This window comes from Cuculus canorus, chromosome 6 (genome assembly GCF_017976375.1).
Source record: "Cuculus canorus isolate bCucCan1 chromosome 6, bCucCan1.pri, whole genome shotgun sequence".
In the NCBI taxonomy this organism is placed as follows: Eukaryota; Metazoa; Chordata; class Aves; order Cuculiformes; family Cuculidae; genus Cuculus; species Cuculus canorus.
In genome coordinates, this window is record NC_071406.1 from 36,406,929 (window position 1) to 36,430,279 (window position 23,351).

Consider the following 23,351-nt stretch of genomic DNA (forward strand, 5'->3'; position numbering starts at 1 on the left):
TAACGTCTGTCATTACCAGAAGGAAATTCATCAGCCCTCATGGTAGTTCCTCCTATTATAAAAACCTTTTCCTTAGTGCATCTCAGTGTGGCAGTGAAAAGCCCCTGGGGGAAGGTTAATTGGGCTCCTTTATAGCAGCAGGACAAACTGGTGTATTCCAAGGAAGGTAAACGGCCTGTGGCTGTTCCAGCAGCAAGTTAGGTACATCCTCAATTGTCACCTCTGAAAAGTCACAAGTTGGGGGTTGCAAAGCTGGTGTAAGAGCTACCTCTGGTCTGTGAGCTCTGAGTGCGCTCTGAGCTGGCATTGTGTGGGCTGTGTTCATGCCACTCGATTGTCTGCAGGGCATTTAATCCTGGGATTACACAAGCGCTGAAGCCGAGGGTGTTAAAGGGATTTATAGCTTGTTGTAGCTCTGTGTGGTATTCATTCGCACATGAACAAAACGTGAGATGTTCTGGGTCTCCTCAGCTCTGGCCTTCGGAGCTTTGGTTTGCTTCTTGGAATCGTAGAATCGCTAGGCTGGAAAAGACCTCTGAGATCATCAAATCCAACCATCTCTGTTCACTACTGAATCATAGAATTGTAGAATAATTTGGGTTGGAAGGGACCTTAAAAATCATCCAGTTCCAACCCCCGTCCATGGGCAGGGACACCTCCCACTGGATCAGGGATTCCAAGCCCCATCCAACCTGGCCTTGAACACCTCCAGGGATGGGGCAGCCACCGCTGCTCTGGGCCACCTGGGCCAGGGCCTTCACACCCTCATGGTGAAGCAATTACTCATTTATGTCCAGTCTTAACTCTGCCCCTCTCCAGTTTATATCCATTCCCCCTCGTCCTGTCACCACAAACCTTTGTAAACAGTCCCTCCCCGGCTTTCTTGTAGCCCCTTCAGGTACTGGAAGCCGCTGTAAGGTCTCCTCAGCGCCTTCTCTTCTCCAGGCTCAACAAGCCCAATTCTGTCAGCCTGTCTTCATATGAGAGATGCTCCAGCCCTCGGATCATCTTTGTAGCCTCCTTTGAGAACTAGCAAGAGCTTCCCTGAGATGTCGACAGTTTGTGATGTATCAGTTGCAGAACCACATTTTAGACGACAAATATAAGATCAGAACTCAGGTACGCGACTCCAGTGCTCTGAAAATTGTCTCCCTTTGTTATAGAATAAGAGTTCAAAGCCTCTGCCTTTGGACACCAAGAGCTGGTGGTGGCTGTGCCTACTGGTAACCCTTCCGAAATGTGAAGGCTCCCATCACTGTAAACTTAATAAATAAATAGGATGGAAAAGCAAGGAGCAATTCATAACAAAATGACCTCTTCGGTTATTAACTGGCAAAAGTCCCAAAGGCATTAAAATAAATTAATCATAGCTTGAATCAAAAAGGCAAAAAATTATAACTTGGGACTTATACGCTATAAGTTTAATTAAATATAAATGGATTCCTAAACCAGCACATGGCTTCCTATCCTGTTATTGCTAGGACCTTTAGTGATGTGTAGATAGAAATTGCATGAGGGGTTTGACCGTGTCTCTCTAAATCCATTATTCGCTGCTGCTCTCCTGTTTTGCCAGAGCAGTATCAGTTGTCACTGATAGTCCCTGCAGAGTGCATATGCAATTCTCAATTTAGACTGTTTTCCAGCTGTTTTGTATATGAACTTCATGTGGGTTTTAGAAGCATTTCGGTGCTGTTGCTTTGCAGAGCCCTTCATCAGTGTGAAACAAATAGAGAAAATAATCTAAAACGATTAGAAGAAATACAGTAAAGGTCTTCAAATCGAGCACTGAGCAGCCTGGCAGGTGCAGGATTTTGATATATTGTGCTGTTTGGATAGCCGAATCTCAAACCTCTGAGTCATACTGAGAGGTCCTGTGCTTCACCTTTCCCCATCTGAACTTCACTTTTGAGCCCTCGAGTGTGCTGCTCTAGCCAATAAAAAGAAAGGAGGTTGACACCTTCGGCTTTCCTATTTACAAATAAATAAAAGATAACCTGCTTAGAAATATTTTCATTGTAGTTCTTAAGGCTTTGTGATTGAAATCTTCAGGTCTGCTTCTGAGGCTTTTGCTGGTTGCTGCGGAGGAGTTTCAATGGGATTTTGTAGGAGAAATGAGAATAGAATATGGCTTAGTGAAATCCTTTCTAGAAAAAGCAAACAAATCCAAAGGAGAAAGTAGATTGGCTGTGTAAATGTTTGTGGAATTTCTGCCCCGCAGCTGAGTTCTGCTCATCAGATGATGGGGATCTTAGCAAATGGAATTTTCAGCTCTTCCCGGGTACTCAGGAAAACAACTTAATTGCTTGAAGGCCTTGTGTATTGTAGCTGTTTGGGTATCCAGAAGGGTCTGGGAGCATCCACTGAACAGCGGGTCTGGGTGGGCACAGTAAGTGCCGTTCCCTGCCAGCAAGTGGAGAGGTAATTCAGCTTGACTGGAATGTGGCATCTAGTCATCGTATAAGCTCTTTAGCAGTAACTCACTTCTCAACTTGCCTTCATTTCCGTTTTTCTGTGCTCAGAATGACATCCTCACTCTTTACATGAACGATAATTTAATTAGAATATAAAATAACAACAGAATGGAGATGTAAACTGTCAGTGCTCTTTCTTGGACACAGAGTTTTCAGTGTGCACAGGAATGGGAAAGCACACATGACTTTAAAGGCTTGTACTGTGTTTGTAGGTGACAGCTGATAGTTCTACATTTAATTTAAAAGTGAGTTCTTACGCCAGACTGATGATTGGTTCCCTGTGCAATGATCTCTAGAATCACAAGCGTGAGACTTCTTGTGTGCAAACCATTATCCCCCAAACTGAGGAGAAAATGCCTCAGTAAGTACATGCTTGCAGAGGAGCTTGTCTCGGTGAGGGGAACTGCGGTGTGTTTGACAAGAATTGTTACCTAAGAAAGTCAGAAACCTGATTAAAGCTTGACACTCACTGCTCTGTTCTGTTCATACACGTTCTTCATAGTAACCAACTATGCCAACAGCTCTCGGAAACGCTGCCCTGGATCCAGTCGTTTGGCATGCTGGCTGCGTAAGATGGATGAGGAGAGCTCTGTATTCTCCCCTCTTCCCCTTGCGCTCACCAGCATCCATACGCAAATCCAAACTCTCTAGAGAGTTGGTGATTCGGAGATTTCTAACCAGGAAAATATTGGAGAAAGCAAATCCAAAATATATCTATGGGATGGCAAATATTCAATTTATATCAGTTTTTAATGTTTTTAACAATTCTTGCCTTTAATTCTGTTATCAACTCTTGACTGAATGACTGTGTATAGTGTCTCTTGAAAGAAAGCTGAGCTCCTTCAAACTCAGGGCTGGGTGATGAAAGCCAAAGGTCTAGCCGGAGCCTACCTACGATCCAAAGTGAAATGGATATGGATGAAGACAAAGACATCTTTCTTAAAAGAATGCAGAAGGAACCAAAGATGTCATAAATTGAAAAGTAGAATGAAATATATTATTATTCTAAACAGTTGTGCAACAAAAAGTAGAACAGGAAAGGTAATCCTTTATAATATCTGAGAAGCAAATAGATTTGTTAGATATTCCCCAACGCAGGTAACAAAGCTATCCAAGGTCACAAGATTACACGTGACCTAAGCAGCTGGGTAAATATCTTATTTCCATCAAGTCATTGTATCAGAATTGAAGGAAAATAAGGTAAGTGAGCTCAGTAAAAGAGCTTTGATGTTTTGATTCGTGTTTGTTAGGAATGTGGTCTACTTTTGTATTCCTTGTACATGCAAATTCCCAGTGAAGCCAACAGATTTCTAGGGGAAGAACATATCTGAATCAACCCCATAATTCAATTAAACTGCTGAAGTGTGAGTATTTCCTGAATAAGCTGTAAACCAGCGTGATGTGAGAAAAAGAATATCGTAAAAGTATAGTGGTGTAGTACAGAATATAGTGGTGGACGGGCAATCAGAGCGGGCAGAGAGTGGCTTTTGTCATAGGGAGGAAATCTGAAATGTAACTTAAATTGTGTAAAATTAAATCAGCATCATCAACTAAATTGAAAACTGAAATATGTTGTTAGAAGTGTTTTACAACTTGTAATTTTGTCCTGATTATCGAGAACGGCAAACACATTTACAAATGAATGGACCGTCACCTAGCTGTGTTCTTGTATGCAGATAACAGGATAATGGGCTTCAGCTTGAGCAGAGCCACTCGCTGTATGCAATACAGACTGCTTGCGAGAAGACAAAAAATCAAGGGGTATCCTGCTCGGGTATTTAGTGTTTTGCTGACTGCGATTTTTTCAGTTCAGCTTTGCAATGAAGTGCTGCAAATCGTACTTGCAGATTTGATGTTTCTGCCCTGAATTGTGGTGAATGAGATCTTTGGTTTTGCCCTTAGCGGACACGAGGATTTCCCTCCAGCACGCTGTCGGTAAGTACGTGGTTCATATTGACATCAGTTATAGCTGAAGTTTAGTGGAAAATGTTTTGATATGGATTAGTGTGGTGACTGCACATCTGGATTTGAGTTTTGGAAGATGTGCTTTTCAATATCAAATGGGACACAAAGCAGGCATTCAGTGTTAACGTGGATATGAGCAGATTTAAAGCATTGGGTGCACCCGAAGAAGTTGGCAGGAGCAGAGATGTTAACATACTGAACCATAAGTCTCATCCAGTCTTTGATGTGGGCGAGGAGATGTGGGTAACTCATGACAGATGTGAGTGTGGGAAGCTCTCCTTAATTAGTTCTTACTCTCTGAAACGTAACGAGTAGCACAACTGATCTGAATGATGCTAAGAAGGGGCTGTTTGAGTCTGTGGCATCCCTTGATGTGAGAGATATCCTACAGCAAAAGATAAAAAGGAGCCCCTGACACATGCGCATCATGCTTTGTTTTAGTTTGTTCTTTTAGTTATGCAGGGGTTTTTTGTTATTGTTCTCATTTGAAATGTACTTCAGATTTTTTTGTCCTTCACGTCTACAAGTTTTTGGAAGCTGCTTTGTTAATAAAACCCTAGAGCTTACGTGCCGGCCCATGGAGTTCCTGTGCTACCAGTGCTCAAATTTACACTCAAAAATCAAGATAAAAACTTGCTGCTTTGCTGATTACAGTAAAACAAAAGCCTGTGAAGAAGGCTCTAGACAACAAAGTGCATTTCTTTGTGCTTAGCTAGTTTGCGGCCTCGATAAGATCACTGAAATTAGCGTGGGAAGCTGTTGCCAGCAATACAGAACCATTAAACTGCTCTTCTTGCAGAAAACAAAGTGATCGCAACATCTCACATCTGGTCTCCTTCAACCTTAGAGCATAAAAGGAAATGAGACATTGCGGATGGTGGGGGAACCCAACGGCTCAGTCTGTTGCAGCGCTGGGTGTCCCATTCCACGGCTTTCTCCTTGCCATGGAATGACTTTCCGTACAGGCTTAGAGATAATAACAAATGCAGTGCCGTTCTAAACGTGTGTTTAAGTACCAGGCAGAAGTAGAGCGAACTGCTGCGAGGCTGTCTGACGCTGCTTCCCGGGTGCTTCTCTGAGGACATCAAAGCCTGTTTATGGTCTAGTTACCCCAGTGAGTACTGACAACAAAGGAAAGGAAAGGAAAAGACTTTCATATCCCCTTCATTTAAAGATTATTTCTATGTAAACCCACCCTACTTTCCTTGCTCAGTCACTGTTTGTTATTTGCTTGCCTAGAACATTCTCCAGGGGTCACAAAACCAGTTAATGAATCTTGCCTGACTGCTAGGGCGTGAGCAGGAGCCAGCAGTGCTCTCTGATACACTGATTTCATCTGTGGCCTATATTGACACCTGAGGAGGTGCTCAGCGCTGCCTTGCTGTTGGGCTGTTAAACTCCCGATACCAAACACCTTGACTTTTGCTCCTAAAGTTGCTCACCTCTGGGTGGCTCATTTACTCTCCTAAATTAGAAAAATTTGCTGGGCAGCTGCCTCTTATGGGTCAGTGTCAGGAAAATGTGCCAGTAGTCACCAGTGCCCTTGCAAGAACAGAATGAGAAGAACCCAGCTGATTTTGAGCATAGATAAGAAGAATATTTGCAAAGTAAAAAGTATTTTGGGGATTTTGTAAGGCAGATTTCCCAGGCTAGACTAGGGGCTTGGGTTTGTTTCTCTTCAGTGGGTTGTTCTTATCTTTGACTGCAGAGTAGGGGTATGCTGTGTAAACACAGCGTGGAACTGCCAAATAACAGGTTTATGATCTTCTCGCATGCCAGAAACTTCACAGAGGTAATTTTGTTTGCTAATTGTTTCATCCGTGTTGTGGTGGCCGCTTAGTCTTTTGCATTGTTCTCATTAGTGTGTTTTAAGATCTACCATTTTCGGCTCAGGCTGTATGTTTTATCAGCTGTGTCGTCACTAGCAAGTCCTGGGGTGCCACAGCTGAGCTTGAAGCTGTGGCTGGTGAGGAGGTCCATGAGATGCGATCCAGAGCTGTTACTGTGGGCTGTTCTCCTCTAGCTGTACCTAAACTCCGTTCTGGGTTGTCGCCCGCTGCTGGACATTGTCAAACCTTGCCCCCTAAAATAGTCATGAGCTCTTTAAGAGAAGAGTTGTCTAAGAAACAGACACAAAGACAAAACGAAACAGCGGTTCAGTGCCTGACTGCTTTGTGTTAAAAGGTTCAAGTTGTTGAATACTCTGATTTTCAAAGGTGCCAAACAGCATCATCTACGAGCAGTATAATTTAACCTAGGACACTGCGGTTCTATACCTTCCCCAGCAAGTTTGAAACATAGCAGTGAATTTTGACTCAATACTTTGATCTTTTGAAGAAGTATGCCATTAAATCTAATGGCTCATTGTGTTATTAAAAGGTTTAAAATGTTATTTTGGAAGAAGAGTTTATTATTAGTTCAAGGTGGTTTTTTCCTTCTTGGATTAAGGGAAGTTAAAAGTAAAGAACAGCAACTGACTTCTTAAGAATGAAAAAACATTTCCAAAAACTATGTTTAAAACCTTTGTTTTCTTTTTTAAATATTTATCATTAAAATGTCATTTAACAAATGACAGAAAAAAATAAGGAACAGCAACTCTCTTATGCGGTCTCTAAGTTTAAATCTTCCCTATGGTGTAACATTCTGCTTCCTTGTGAGAGGATGCCAAGGGAAAAAAACATGAGCCCGAGATGCTAAAGGCAAATACAACTGAAATGCAAGAAAATTATTGAATATCTTTGGACGACTAACATCCCAAAAAGAGAATGAATTAAGCTCAGCAGAGGAATCTGTATTTATGTACTCTGGTGAGCAGGTGTGTGGGTAAAGCAGAGGAATGAGACAATGCATCAGTTTAATATTGAGAAACTGAGTTTGTAGGCGGTGGGAAAGGAGAGGGAATGAATGAGGGGAGGTACAAGTCATAAATATTTTACCAGAAACACAAAGGTAACGCCTATTTCCTGTCTGGGTGGCAAAAGATAAAAGCAGGAGAGAGCCACTGGTTATCTGAATTGATACACGCTCACTTTGAATAAAGAAGAGTTCTGTAATTCATTTTGTTGAGCTCTTTTCCAGTTGTTTGTAGCTGCCACATCTAATTGTGCTTGTGTAGTCCTTTAATTTGCATGAGAGGAGATAATATAATTGAAAAACTCAGGAGTAAGACAAGTTCAGATTACTAGCAGAGGCAAGTTAATTTGTTATTCATTAAATGCTAATGAACTTGGCACCTCTGTTTTATTCGTTTCGCTCTGTCTGAAATTGGAAAGGTCTTCTAACACAGCTCAGGCTGTGATAAACAGAGATGTTAAATTAAACTGTTGTTTTCCCTGATGTTCTACTAGAATAAGCAAGTTTGTAAAACTAGGTAACTATAAATTTGTGTGTGTAGTGAAGCATCCTCCGAAGGCAAACCTGAAACAGTTAGGAAGTGATTTTTCTGTTCAGGTTCCTTTGAGAACTGTGGCTGCCCTTCCTGACCCTCGGGGCCTGGTTTTGGTGTGGTTTCTGTACAGAACAGATAAAGATTAGCACAGTAAAGCTTACGCAGCGATCCTAGCTTGAAGTCCAGGGGCGGAGTCCAGCTTTCACATCTGCTCACAGCTGTGCCACCGGTATGGCTTGGGGTACCTGCAGGAATCATTCCTCTATTAACATTGTCGTTCCTCCTAATAATGCAGAAATGGCTAAAACTGAACCTACACTTGCTCAGAAAAGCACTAGAGTCATGCAGAAATCCGTGGCTTATTTGTCCTTTGACTGCTACAATGAGTTTTGAAACAACTGTTGATGTTCCTACAACTTCTGTCATTTTGCCTTTAGTGTCTTTGTTGCTTTACTCCTTACCTTGGGGATGCTCATACTTTGCGCTAGGGGTTAAGTTGTATGCCTGACTGGACTAGGTTTTATTTTTGGGTCGTTTATGGTCTGTTATTATACTGTAAAAGGCAATGAAAAAGTATTCTAAGGACAGTTTGGTGTCTTCCTCTTCTGAAAAGTTGCTTTCCTTTTAACGTTTTCCCCATTTGCTGTGCCTTTAAAGCGCACACAGCCTGGAAAGCAAATAGAGCAAAGGTCTAATTGAATACAGTCCTTAAAACCTCTCTCTAACATAAAAGATTGAAAAATGTCCACAGCTCTACAAATCATCTGTCCCACACACAGCACTGCTTCTACCACTTCTCTGAGGGGTAAGTCTTATTTCTGAAAATGGAATAAGATAGAATGAAGTAGCTTGAATCTGACATCCAGCTAGATTGAGTTAAGATTATCAGCATGCATGCACTCAAATATTCATGTGGTTGGCTTTGCTGATATGGAAATGACTGCATATTGACTGGGAGTTGGATGGAAATTTGGTTTATTCTATTTGTGTTGATCAGATAATGATGTGAGAAAAAAAATATTGCATGAACTCCATTAAATCTGAGGATGTTACTATCCGAGTCAACTCATTTTATAAGTTTAGGGGGGGAAAAAATTGCTGGTAATCTGTGCGCTATACTTTGGGGCTGCTCTTTTTATTTGCAGCAGTGTCTTGGATAGGGATATCAACGTGCTGTGTTGCAGGAGGTTGACTGGTGCCTTCCTGGTGAGCACCCAGAATGTAGGTACAATCCAGGCTTTATTCCCGTTATATCATTCTATGGGATATGCACAAACGAGTGAGAAAAACAATAGAATTGGATTCCTAACTGTTTTGGCTAAGATTTTTTTTCACCATTTTAGCAGCTCTTCGCCGTTTCTTTTCCCAGCTGTAGCTACAGACGTAACAATTAAAATGCTTGAAGTTAAGCCGCAAATATGCTTTTTTCCAGTTTGTAAGCTGCCATAAAGATATAATTTGCTTCTCATTCATTGACCTCTGCTACAAAGCAACAGAAATAGATCGTTAATTTGAAAAGTAAACTTGATCTCTAAGCAAACCTAATAAGCTGACAAGGGAAAAGCTTGAATAGATTAATTGGAATTACAATTAACGCTGCATTAAGAAGGAAAAAAAAAAACCACAACAGGTTTAATAAGTTATATTATTTGTCTCTCTGCGAATCTGAAGTTCTCCAGACCTAGGTCTCTAACACACAGGAGTTAGTTGTTTTAAAAGCAAATCTCTCTTTTGAAGCCTTTTCTTCATGCCGCATGTCTCTCAAATTATCTAAGCTCTAAAAGCATCGTTTTGATTTCCTTCCACTTTAGACCATGACTGGTGTTCTGCTGCTCTGTGTGTGCTTTCTTGCTGTATGAGTTTATCTCTGCTGAAGGGAGATAATGGCTCTGCTAGCGACTCCCTGGAAAAAGAGAAGCCATTTCTAAGATGAAATGAAGAAGTGGGCATGTTATTGTGCCAAATCAAAGAAATTACTGTTCTCTTTGCCCTTTCTTGTAGCGTGGAGCAAAATCCGCACAAGAGCTGTTGTCAGGAGAGCTCAGCTTTTGTCAGGAGGACTCATCGTGAGTCCTGCTGAGTTTAGCACTTAATTTTCTCTGATAACGTGTGTGTTAGTTTTATGTTCTTTGCTCGTGTTCTAACACATTCGAGCACAATGTCAGACCCTCAGACAGCCCTGTTGTTCCTCCCTGTGAGCTCTCACCACTGGCTTGACCTTCCTGCGCTCCTTGGTGCTCTCTGTGATTAAACACATGATTTAAATATTGATATATGAGGGCAAGTGATGATGTTCAACATTAAACGGGCATCAGTCTGGTACTTCCTGAGCACTGAATTAATGGGAAAACTTTAAGATCGTTTCACTTATGACTTTTGTTGGTGTATCTGTTGGGCAATACTTTTCAGCTCTGTAAAGCAGCAGATCATCTCCTTGCATAGCTTTCCAACCCGTTCTGTCGGGGTAGGGAGATCAGTGAACTGCTGCACTCCTACTCAACAACTGCCATCCTTTTGTGGCTACCTACCATACACAGGCAGTTCACAGGGTCGCAGAATCATTAAGGTTGGAAAGGACCTCTAAGCTCATCCAGTGCAACCATCAGCCCAGCACCACTGTGCCTGCGAAACCATGTCCCCAAGTGCCACGGCCACATGCTTTTTGAACCCCTGCAAGGAAAGAGACTCCACCCCTGCCCTGGGCAGCCTGTAGCTACCATGGCCGTCTTCATCAGGGAGACTTTCAAGAACCCCTGGTGTCTAGGGGGTATCTTGCATTGTATCCCATTACAACTTTGTTATTAGGCTTAACTGTATTTCTAGTAAGCCACAAAATGTACGATTGTGTTAGTGAGCATACTTGCTAACATGGGAAAGTAATATCCGAATAAAGCTTTCATATGAAACTAGTGTGTTGTTTCAGCTGGCATACATTTAGTTCTAGTTTAGTGTCAAAACTAGCCTTCAAAACTCATGCTGGATGTAGTGAAGGGGGTGCAGTAAAATATTTTTTAGAGTTTTGTAACGTATTTTTTCCAGAAAAAATAATTGCATTTGATGCTAACGGCCCTAATCAATTATCTTTAGTAGAATATTTGGCTTTTTAATCATTAGCATAAAAGTGACGGAAGTGCAAAAAAGTAAGGAGATTATTTTTTTTCAGAGGTGGAAAAAGTTTTCACATATTCTCCTCAAATAGCAAACAATACACTGAGTATTTTCAGCTAAAAGGCAAGACGTGGTAGTCCTCAAATTGTATCCTGGTTTAATATTGCTGTTCAGGTGGGTGTCGCCCTTTGAAGCTCCACTGCTAATGCTCATAAAAGCAGTGTGACCTTCTAGGTGCTCTCTCAAAGAACCCGCAGCTCCAGAACCGCCAGACCCTTCGTGAGGTCTGTGCCATTTGCTGATGACAGTGCCTGGAAATGGACCTGAACTCTATAAAATTGCATTCCGTGTCCTGTGGTTCCCGGGGTTGTTCCTCCACACAGATGTGTGTGAGTGGTTGAATCCCATGCTGCAAACTGCAGGCTCACAACTCGCCTCAAGAAACTCATCTAAAATACCAGCCAGGCAGGAGACGTGTTGAAGTACAGCTGGAGTGCAAAGCAAAAGGACTCTCTTAAGGCTGAGATAGAGCTGTTTTAACTGTAGAACCATAGAATGCCAAGTTGGGAGGGACCTCGAGGAACGTCTGGGCCAACCTTTTTAGCTGATGGATGAAATGACCCAGCACCCTTTGTCAAGCTGAGCCTTAAAAGTGTCCCGTGTGGTGGAATCTACCACTCCCCTCAGGAGATTTTATTATGTTTTAAAGAAAATGCTGTGAATGAAAGGTGTTTACATTGGGTTTTTTTCAGGTTCTCTGTTCAAGGGAAGAATTGGGGAGAAAAGCCCTTCTCCTTTCCAACTCCATTTCTTTCCCTCCCATTTTTTTTGCGTCTCTAGACTAAACTCATGGTGTCACATGGTCCACAAAGACTGAGGTGTACCTTGTGAACTGAATTAATGTCACCAAATAGCAAAGGGAAAATAGGTAAATTAATTGAAATACACACAGGTAATTTAGTGTCGGTACGTTAAAACAGATAAATTAGTCGAAATAATTATGCATCTTTCATAAATAGAGAAAATATGACATTGTTACTAGAATAGAACATGAAAATAAAGAATAAATGCTGCATAATTGCATTTGTTCACTGAAATTATACAAAATAAAATAACCCGGGTATCTGTTTTAGAATTTCTTCTTTTGGTTACCCCGTGTTAGGGAAGCTTCCAGCTCTCCATTGGTGTGGAAGTGTCATTCACTCCCATTTCCAGAGCTGTGTTCGTCAGCAGCCGTTGGCTCGAACTCTGACAACACCTGCAAAATAAAAGCAAACATTTGAACTGTTTTATTAAGATGTCATCCAGCCAATTAATAGTACTTGATTATTTGTGACCACAAAAAGATTAATTGCCCTGAAAAGGCTGTGGTTCTGAATCTGTGTATTAGAAGGTATTAATTTTTAACACATTAATTTTTCTTACAGCTTTTCTGTTTTCTCCCTGTTTTCCTCATGATGTGCCTTCCTCTCCCTCACCCCAAATCTTACAGACAATGTACTTTACTTTGTTCTGTGATAGTTGGGATATTTTCCAAGCTGTTACATTTTTTTTTTCTCCATTTTGTTGTAGTTTATGTCTAGAGCCTAATTTTTAAATAGTCTCCTTTGAATGATAAAAGAGAAATAATTAATTTAAAAAAGCAGTATTTAAGCAGAGTGTTGGGTTTCTGCAACGTTAAAAAGAAAAGGGTTTGTCCTGAAGAGCTCTAATAATTAGCGCAGTAACATTGAAGGTTTAAGCCAGGTGCTCAGTAGCTGTTAATCAGTGACGCTCCACTGGAGTCAGACAGGAATCTGAGCTAAAATGTGCTGCTCTCCATCCTGTTTGTAGTTTCAGCTGCGCTTCCTTTGGGTGACAGTGTAGGACCTTTCCTGAGCAGCGATGGTACATTTGGCTGGGAAGTGATGCTCTTTGCGGCAGGGCTGGGTACCGGTACAGCGCACTGCCCTCGAGGAGGCAGAGCAGCACAGCCACTCCAGAGGGAAAATAGGAGCGGGGAAGGCACAGAGTGAGGATCTTTGCTCCCCGTCTCAATTTGCTGGCATGTATTTTCTGATTATAAATTTTTAAAACAACTTCTCGTGTTTTGAGTTGATTTTCCATTGTATCTCAAGAGCCGCCTGCGGCCTGACCAGGATTCCCTGCTGCGCATCGGCCCTGCGCCAAGGGAGAAGCTGCAGGGAGTTGTCCTGCTTTCTTCTCAGGCTGCTCAGACTGCTTGAAATCTCTATACAGAGTTTAGAGGAACGAAAAAATAAGCATGGCACACTCCGTACATGGAATCTGCTGGTGCATACAGGGAGTTGAAGGTGAGACCACCCAGGTGCACGTAGACAACGCCATAAACGCGCTGTCGACACAGCAGGGGCTGGTGGCGTGTAGGTGTGAGGGGGGGGTAAGCAGGACTGATAAACATCGTGGAGAGGGGGAAGCCAGAGTCTCTATTGGTAACAACCCAGAGTTATCTGAACACCAAAACCAATTTAAAGATTTGGAGTTACCGTCCGTTCAGGAAAAAATTACTTTTGTAGCATTCATCTCAAAATCAGACACATCTCTCATTTACCAGCTTAAAGTTCAGCAGGGCCTTGTGGCTTCTTTAGTTAACGTGTTCCCACAACCACCGTTCTGTTCCATTAATCTGTGTCTGTGTAGACACATAGAGATCTGATATCCAAATGAATCCTAGGAAAAGTCATTTAACGGTAAGGAAGAGGATTTAAGATTCTATACCAAAAGGGAGCAATGAACAAAACTAATTGTTGTCCTCAGTAAGATTAAATATATGTCGCTTTCGTGTCACCGTTTTTATCCTATAAACCCAAATTTTTAACCAATTTATTGCAGCTCTGGTCTCGCACGTGTAATCACATCTGCAAAGCTGCTCCAGCCCTTGGGCTGTAGAATGAAACGGGTAATTTCAAACATCTCTGGAGCGCTTCTGCTCTGAAGACAAAAGTAGTGTTCAGCACTGGAAGTGCCAATGGGACTGTGCTTGCCCATCTTCACCACCACAGCTTTTTACAAATCATCATGTAAAATCAGATATAGGGGAGGTAAGGCATAAATAGGCTTCACCTGAGTGTAGCCACGTAAAGATGAGGCTCAGTCGCAGTTCAGGACTCACTTGACCCGATGTCACTGGAAAAGCCCAACAGCTTTTTCTCTGCTATAGGGAAAAGTCTGAGTTGGGATGCTCTGTCACCTGGCTTTTGAGACTGAACTCAATCAAACCTGGGTGAATAATGGCTCGGAGATGGTTTTCTCTCCTCCTCATTTTCTCTACGACATCAATAAGCAGCAAGAGGTCTTTTCTGATGTAGTTCCATGTGATTTTGGGATCAAATTCCCCTGGAAAAGTGGGGAACTTACAGTACTTCGGGAATGATGTCTGCTGAATTGCTACATTCATCTCTCATGACTGGGAGAGCTCCCAGCTCTGTTGGTACTGCTGGTTTTATGTCATTGAAGAAAAACAACTCATATGCATGTGCTTTACTCTGTCTGTATTATATATGCAGGACTGCAAACAGAGGACTTTGTCACATTGCCCCACATTCCTCTGTTTCTCTTAGGAAGATCCATCCACTTATCTTCTCCCAAGCCCGAATACCTGTATTGTATCCCCAGGTGCCTCCCTCTCGAAGGAGGTGCTGCTTTCATTAACAAGGGAAGGTTGCCACAAGGAAGAAATATTTTCTTTTGCAGTTGCGGTTGTGAAGATCACGGCCTCCTGACTGTGTAACTAAATATGAAATAAAACACCGCATTTTAACATCAGATGAATGAGCAGCTTCTGCTCCATCTGCGAGCAAGCAAAGGCGCAAATCTCTCAGACTCCTTCGGCAGTGACTGAACCAAGCTGTGATGGAGTGGCAGTCCTGGTACTTTGTAGCCGCGGATTCTGTGACCTCTGTGTTATTTAAATGATCTTGCTACAATTCCACTATTTTTTTTTAGCAGCTTTTAGGTCTGTGGTGGCAGCTTCTCGAACGACCTTGCTTGCTCTTCTGGCTGCCCACGCTGCTGCCTGCCGTGCTGTTTGCAGCAAAGCCTGCAGTCCTAGTGACAGATTTCTAGCACAGATTTCTGCTGTACTGCCTTGTCCTTCTGGGTATCTCTCTCTTCCATTCTCTTTGATTCAAAAAGGTTGAGGGGAGTAATGAGTGCAGGATTTTTCTAACTTCTGCTCTGCTAATGCTTCACAAAACACCAATGTGCAGTTATTTTCTTAATACAGGAATATAGAATATTTTCTCCTTGTAGCTAAGGAGATTTCATAGTTTCATTTGATATGGTGTTTTGAAGTTTAAGGCTTTCCTTAAACTGCAAGAACTTAGCAATCAAACGCTGCCAAGGTCATGTCCCCAGAATGTAAAAAAAAGATTTTAATAAAATACGTACTCGGTATGCAAGGGCAGAAAAACCGGCGATTGCTTGTTGCAGTACGAAATTAAATTCTAATGGCCGGTATGTATATATGTGACAGAGTAACGTAGGAAATCCTGAAGTATACTTTTTATATACACACATCAATTTGTCTGTGTGTGTAGAGGAAGAGTTTCACATCAGGGGATCGATTGGGAGTGTACTTCTAGCGCTGGCGCGAACACCATCCTTTCCAGGCAGAGATGTGTTCCATCGGGGACTGACTCAGAGCCAGTGTTGAACTAAAAGAGTTGGTGGTCTTTGTTAACGTGGAAGGCCTGTGGTATAGCTGAGCAGGTGCCAAAAACATCCAGTCCTTGTCCAGCTGTTCAGCAGGTATCGGAGGAGAGAAAAAGCATATTAGGAGCAGGACTTGAGTCCCCCTTCCTCCTTGGTACGGATGAACAGATTCCAGGGTCAGCTGAATGGCACCCTTGTAACTTAGAGGGTTAAAACTTTAGTTTTGCCCCTGGAAAGCAGGATCTGAATCTCCTCTTGTTGCATATAAAGCCAAAGTAGGAATTGTCTTGGCATGGCCAATAGGTCACAAGCCGAGACGTAACCGTGCACACACAGGCAGGGACGTAGCAGGGGTGGAAACAGGGTTTGTGCACACGTGAGCGTATACAGAGGCGTACGATGCACCGTGTGCTCGGCCTGCAGCTCAGAATCCGTCAGACGAAGCAATGAATTGTATGGGTTTCCTCACGCACAAAATGTCTGCCACGCACCTGAGCAGCACGACGTAGAAAACAAAGTTCTGTAGCATAAAATTCACTTTGCGAAGTGCAAAAGTGCTTCAAAAACATGTACGCAAGGGCAATCTGGATTGTAAAATCTGGATTGTAAAATCGTAGTCATCCTTACAATTACATAATTATAAACATCCTTACATCAACATTAAAGATTTTATTTTTATGGCAGTCCTTTGAAGAGGAAAAAAAAATAAACTCAAAGGTCAAGTAACTGTTTTTACATATTTCTATCTCCAAGGAAGATTTCCATACATGTTCCTTTTTTTTTTTGCTTATTTATATTTTGCCAAAATAATGCCAGATTCGATGTCATTGTGTGGAATCCTTCATTAGCTGTAAAAGTTCTAGAGCCTGGTGCCAAAAATGTGGAGTTCCCTGTAAGAGGGTTTTTACATAATTACTTCCCTACCTAACAAACCTTGACCCGTTCCCTATGAGAAGCAGCATTCATCTGCAGTGCTTTTTTCCCCAGCCACGTAATGAGGCTTGTAGAGACATGACACGAAGAAACAGGATGAATAAATCAAATTGTAAGGGAAAAAACCCTCAAGGATCTGACTGTAGAAATGACAAACAACAGGGAGCTCGCGAGCTTTTCTCAGTGTCAGCTGAAACCCTTCTCTTTCTCTGCAACTTGCAGGAATATTGTAGGACAATATGCCCTGACAGTTGTGTTGCCAGTGCAGGCTCCGAGGTCCTTGGAGATCTCCAGAGCCCGTTTTGAGGGGATATAGAGCAAAGTTGTGGCCAAAGAAAGAAGCTGGGTTTACTGAGGCTTCTACAGGGTATTTACTTTATTGATTGGTAGTTTGGCACCTTACAAAATGCCTTATAAAGGCCAAAAAAATGCCTGTATCAAACTTTTCGGATAGAGAATCTGTGTCTTTGAGGTGGTGAATGCTGCAGGACAGCTCGGCAGGAAGGGACAGGATCTCAGGTGACCTGACTAGACCTGGAGGCTGGTGCTTATTTGTGGTTTATCTTCAGTGCGGAGAGAGTTTGCCAGGCCAAAAGGCAGAGGAAGCATTAGCCTTTGTTTCCTGCAGCTCTCCGCAATCACACTTGGTTTTAATGAGTCTGAGCTGAAAGAGAAATGGATCTTAATGTCATGCAATTTCTTCCCTCCATCAGGGAAGGTTGGGAAAAGTGGGGGGTAAAGTGACATTTCCATATGTTCACAGTGTGCAGCAGAGCTGTTCAGCTGTGGTTTAAGGGAGAGGGATAGGATGAAAATTAGAAGAAAGTGACCCAGAGCTATATAATAATGAGCTCCAAGCACCTCCCGATGCATCCAGGCTCTGAAGGTGGTAGGTCTGGCCAGGCTTCCTGTGCCCGGGCTGCCTGCCCTCCAGGGAGAGGAGCTGGCAGGTCGCTGCCCCACGGCTCCCTGCACCGGGGCCGGCCAGGAGCATCCCATTTGCAGCCAACTCGGTAAAAGCAAAGACTTGAGGATTTTAGGTTTTAAAAACCTCCAAACTATTCAGAAGAAAAAACTTCAGGCATTAAAGCACAACATTAATGCGTGCGGATTCTTATTGTAGCTGAGGCAGCAGGAACTACCGCTCGCCTTGGGTTTGCTTTTTACAGTTATTTTATTTTCACTAGCAAATGAATGGAAAATAATAATGCCATAGAGGAACACTTGATGTGCTTTTCGAAATCATCTTGGACATTGAGAAATACCAAAATGTGTCTCTAATATTCCTCTTATAAAGCAGTTTAATAAGATGTCATGATAAACATGTAAAATTAGATTTATTGTATCGAGAGGCAAAATAACCTCGTTACACAGAAAGCTCCAACAAACTGAAGCTTGCCTAATATATAATCCAGTGCTTTAATTTGTAAACCCGATTATTGCTCTTAACAGAGTTGATTGGTGCCTCGGAGTCCTATAAGATGTTTGAATGATACTTGTTATAATTAATATTTAGCCTTTAATGCTGCTTGGAGTTCCCCAGAATTTCAAAATGGTTCTTGTAATTGCTGTTTTAAAATTTGCCAGCTGTGTGAACTTCGTTGCTGTGAGGGCACAGAGGGGCCTCACAGATGGAGCACAACATCGCGCTGATTAATTAACTGTGTGTGTGTGTTCCCCCCTCGCAGAGGATCTGAACACCCTTTCCAAATGGCATCACTCCCTCTCATTCACAGTTACGTTATTCCTGTATCCATACTCATGTCATTTAAGGAATCTCTGGGCGTGATTGTCTCCAGAGAACGACTCCGGAGCCTAAACTTTGATTCTTCATGGAGTTTCAGGGAGTGTAAAAAACCTACAGGCAGCCCAGTCGCAAATGTTAGGAGATTGGGAGAGGCCCACAGCGAGCGCACCGCTCCCCCAGCAGCAGTTCGGGTAGGATTCACATCAGCAGTGTTCACACACTTGAGTTTTATAATTCCAGATTGCACAAATCCTGCTTGTGAATACTTGTGGTGTGCTCGGCCTGAAAGCCTGAGCCGAAGGGAGGTGCCAGATCGTAACTGCACCGCTGCTTTCTCGCTTTGGATCGAGGAACAGCCTCACTCCCAGTAGAGAGCCCGCTGCTCTGCTCCTGCAGCTTCAAAGCGTGGTGGTGGGGGTTGTGGTTCCCTGCGTTCCTGCTGGCTCTGCTCATTAAGAACTGCGCATCAGCACATCGTTATGCCTTTCCCTCCGCTGTCTTGCAGGCTGCAGGGATCGTGCCCTCCAGCTGCTGAGAATCTTGGCGCTTCTGGATTGGACGGATGGGTGTGGGTCAGCCGTGCTTCCCTGCAGCGCTCGTGTTTCGTCAGATCATCGGAGTGACTGACAAATCGATGGGGCGGAGTGGTGCGCAAATGCTTTAGGAAGCGCCAGTTACTCAGTGCTGGTCGCAACTGATACCCTCGTCATACTTTTAAAAGCTTACGTAGAGAGTGCTGTGCAAGCAGGGTAGTTGCCTCCTCCAAGGGGACAAAGACGAAGGAGCAGGATCCAAGGGGATGTCTCTGTTCCTGCCAGAAGGAAGGAAGGAAATGGGAATACATCTACTGGTTATGTATATTTTAGGTGAGTGTTCCAAAAGTCTGGTCTCAGTCAAAAACACAGCGTTTCCCTCTTGGCACAGTGCAGAAGTACGGAAAGCCTTTTTCACTGCTGGATTGCCTAAGGACAGAACTCCTACCTGAGATGCTGTGAAATTGAGAGGGAAAAATAAATGCCAAATCCTCACTCTTCCAGTGGGGCTCTCGTCCTGTGGGGTTCTCGCCCTGTAGGCCTGGCATTGTGAACCAAAGACTATGGCACTGCTGTATTTTGTTGCTGCACGATGCACCTTAAAAATGAATGTAACTTAAAAGAAAATAGCATTTTAAATAATTTTAACAATAAACCGCTAATAGAGACAATTTGAAATTTATGCAGTAGTTGCCAAAGTGTGTTTTCAGATATCACGGTTCAGTGCTTTACTCTGCATCAGCGTGAGACAACAAGACTGGTCTCACAAGCTGGTCATTGGGGGAGTTTCAGCTGAAACCTCTAAAACTTCCGAGGTTGTGTCTCTGCTCTTTTTGCTTGCAGCAGACCAGGTAAATCTTTTGGCGTTGCTTGAAATATCCACAGCTAGAAAGTGCTCGTGAAGTCTAAATGTTGTGAGGGCTTTTCACTGGTTTCTCCCCCAGCTAACTCAGTGGTTTCATTCAGCCCCTGACAGCGACTCTTGACTCGGGTTCAGCGTAAGTCCTTTGTGCCTGCTGTGCTTGTTTTCCTTTGCTTGGGTAGAGGCATTTTGAAAGGTAAATGCAGCAGTCAGCATCAGCTCTGCCTGGTGGGGAACTGAACCTGGAGACCAGCTCCTGTTCAGACTCTTAGAAGGGATCTTGTAGAACGTACAGCTGCCTCTTATTCCAGAGAGTAAATTGCCATAGAGATATGCATTCTGTATTCATTATGGCACAGGAAGTCCGATAGGACCGGGAATGTATCCTAGTTATTTTGTTTGATTTTTCCGTACAGATTCTCATAAGGTTTGCATCAAACAAGCCCCGAGAGGTCAAATGCTACATTGGTGAGAATCAGTGTACTTGAGTTGATGAGGAGTCATATTTTAATGTAGTGCATAAAAAGGATGCTATCAGTGTGGCACTGCCATTACGCCAGCTTGAGTGCTCGCTGCCACTGTGTCTTTTTTTGCTCCAACTCTCTCATTCCCAAGGTGATAAAAGCAGCCACATTCAAAAGCTCTTATCTCCAGTCTGCAGATGGAGAAGAGAAGCACGCAGTAGGCTAAGGGTGAAGTTTTTCAGCAGAGGTTGGTAAGTTACTTAGGTGCCTAACTCCTATTTTCAGAAGTGATGCGGGGCCTTTTTAAAGCGGCTGTTCTGTTCACAAGAAAGTAATCTACTTAGTTACTGCAGGAAACACGCAGCTTTATATTAATCAGGCAACAAAGAGGATGAAGGGGAAAGTTCCACAGAACAGGCAGGAAACAAGAGACAGGGAAGAACGCAGCTCTATCCCTTATCTCTTCAGGCAACCGGCTGACTCGGTGTCAATCCCCTTTCTTATTCCTAGCTGACAGACTAAAGGATATTTTTTAAAGCTACAAGGGCGTCTTTTTTATCTCAGATGGGAAGAGTTGTTCTCTTTTACCTTACCTTTCTCTCTCTTAGTCCCTCAGCTTTACAGACTCTCGCAGTGCCCGGTGTTCCCAGAAGGATGAATTCCTCTTAGCCTCCCTTCTTCCAGGAAATCGTTTGGAAAAGCAAGACTCTTGCACTCTATGTTGCTTCAGTAGCAAAACCCAATCCTGACATTCGCTCTCAGCTTAGACATAGTTGTAATGCTCTGTGAATAGCAAGAATCCACGATGATACATGTTCTACTGGAGGGCAGGTACCTCATGGAACAGCTGATGTGTATCAGGTCCTTTTGGTTTAACTCTTTCTTTGGAATGTTGCGTGACGACTGATCTTGAAAAGCTTGCTTCGCTGTTTTCTTGCCATCCTAGCTTAAATAAAAGCTTGGAGTGAGCTGGCCTTTTCTCCCAAGTGTCAGGGGACAGGACGAGGGGGAATGGCCTCAAGCTGCGCCAGGGGAGGTTCAGGCTGGACATCAGGAAAAAATTTTTCACAGAAAGGGTCATTAGGCACTGGTAGAGGCTGCCCAGGGAGGGGGTTGTGTCACCTTCCCTGGAGGTGTTTGAGGGGTGGGTGGATGAGGTGCTGAGGGCCATAGTTTAGAGAGTGTTAGGAATGGTTGGACTCGATGACCCAGTGGGTCCCTTCCAACCTGGTGATTCTATGATTCTATGATTCTATGATTCTAAATCTGAATGAGTTCTCATCTTCCTTTCATCTAAAGGTGGTGAAGGTTTGCTCTTGTCAGAGCTTATGGAGTTAGGCAGCATCCAGAAATAAATTGCTTTGTCCAAACTGCTTTTAATAATTTCTTTACCTCACTCAAAAAAAAAAAAAAAAGGTAGGAGCTTGTAGATGGAAAGAGGATATTTGAGACTGTTCTGAGCTGTAAAATGGGGAATAGTGCCTATGACTGCACCTCAAGAAGAGCCTGTTTCAGAAAGGTTTGTCTAAGCTCTCTGTTGGAGGTAGTGCTGATTGTCAGGACCTTTCAGTGTCCTTCTAACCCTTTTGACCATTCAGCTGCTGTAATAAGAACACTTACCATTGATACAGACACACGGAGTCTGTCTCATGGCAGAATTCAGGCACTCATGAGCAAGAAAGGTCACCGAGCTTATTTGCTTTTCCTGCCATATGTAACACTGCTCATATCTCTGCTGCTCTGCTCTGGGTGCTCATCAACTATTGATTTCACACAGGGAAATGCCGGAGAGCTGTAATGCAGGTAGCTCGTCCTCTTCTGTGAGTGAGAGATGACTTCTGTGCCCCTCAGCCTGCAATCATTTTCTAACCCTGCTGCTGTGCTGCTGACTTTGCCCTCGCGGCGCACAGGACGCGCCGCTGCCTTTGCGGTACGTTGGGATCCTGCCTAGCCCTGACCGAGGAAGTTTTCACAGGTGTCTGGCTGCGATCGTCTGTGGATAATGCTATCTAAGATGAGCACAGAACTGGATTGATTTAGGTGAATAGAGCAAATCTGTACCGGCATGGCAATAGGACTTGATCGTTTGAGTTTCAGACAAAAGCTGAGTGCTCTGTACAGCAGCTGCTCTGGCTGCCTTCACAGCTGACTCTTCCCAGCCCTGTCTGACACATCTAGCTGGTAAAACAGACTTCACACAAGTCTAGAAATGGTTGTTTTGCGGTGGGCTCTTTTCAGTTTTGCTGCAGCTGGAAAAGCTTTGGCCGGAGAGATGAAAACGTACCCAACTAATCATTTCCTGCCGATTTTCGTATTCTTTTGCAGAACTGTCCCAGCTATAAAGGATGAACAAGGCAGGATTCATTCTTTGCCCAGATTTGCATATACCAAATTGTGTTCTGTGCTGCTGGGATTCATCCAGGTGTCATGAGCTTGTCCTTCATAGAAACAGCTTTCATCTTTTCCTTAGTCCTGTAGCCTGAGTCTCTGCTTTAATCCTGAAGCAGTGCCTACTTTTCTGACTCAGAGTCCCAGCTGCCTTCCAATTTCAAAGTACCTTGTCTAATGATGGCAGATATTCAGCGTCACTTCTGGTCGAGATGAGAGTAGTGTCAGTCCTCACTTCATCAGGCCGGACAGGCGTATTTTTCATGGCTGGATGAAAAATCCTAGCAGCTAACGTTATTCTGCATGGCAGCCTTCTGACAATCCAGCACCCTCCTTATAGCACTACGTTTTCTTCAGTTCCTCTCTAACAGAGCTTGCTAATGTGCTTACTGCCTTAAAATTGCACAAGTAAAGCGAAGTTGTCTTCTGTTCCATTTACCTCAATCACTTTCTAGTTCTCCAACGTAATAATTCTGATTTCAGGTGTTTTAGCCAGGCCTCAGCCCTGCTGAGCTGAATACACATCCAACAGCTCTTGAATGGTGGAAATCTGTTGGGGCCTAAGGTAAAAGTTTCCTAGTGATTTTGTTTCTCATAATAGTTTTGCTTGGTAGCTTGGGATTTTTGCTGTGTCAGCTTTACAGGAAAGAAGACAAGACCTATTCAGTGAGCCACTGAGCCACTGCTGCATGCAGAAACGCTTCCTGCTTCATCCACATCTTGCTTCCTGCTTCTGGCCTAATCCCAAGATAGCCAGAGCTCTCGTACCTGTATCCATTGTTCCTCTGCTACAGGCAAGAGCCTGCCTTGCACCCCTTTAA

At 43.3% G+C, this 23,351-nt stretch overlaps 1 long non-coding RNA gene across 1 annotated transcript in view; it reads left to right on the plus strand.

Annotated features, from left to right (window-relative positions):
* The window catches only part of LOC128852532 (uncharacterized), a 42,475-nt gene that overhangs the window by 13,500 nt on the left and 5,624 nt on the right, over window positions 1–23,351 (plus strand). The window contains exon 2 of the long non-coding RNA XR_008450433.1: window positions 4,319–4,406. This is a non-coding gene — a long non-coding RNA (uncharacterized LOC128852532). The remainder of the gene's footprint in view (window positions 1–4,318; window positions 4,407–23,351) is intronic.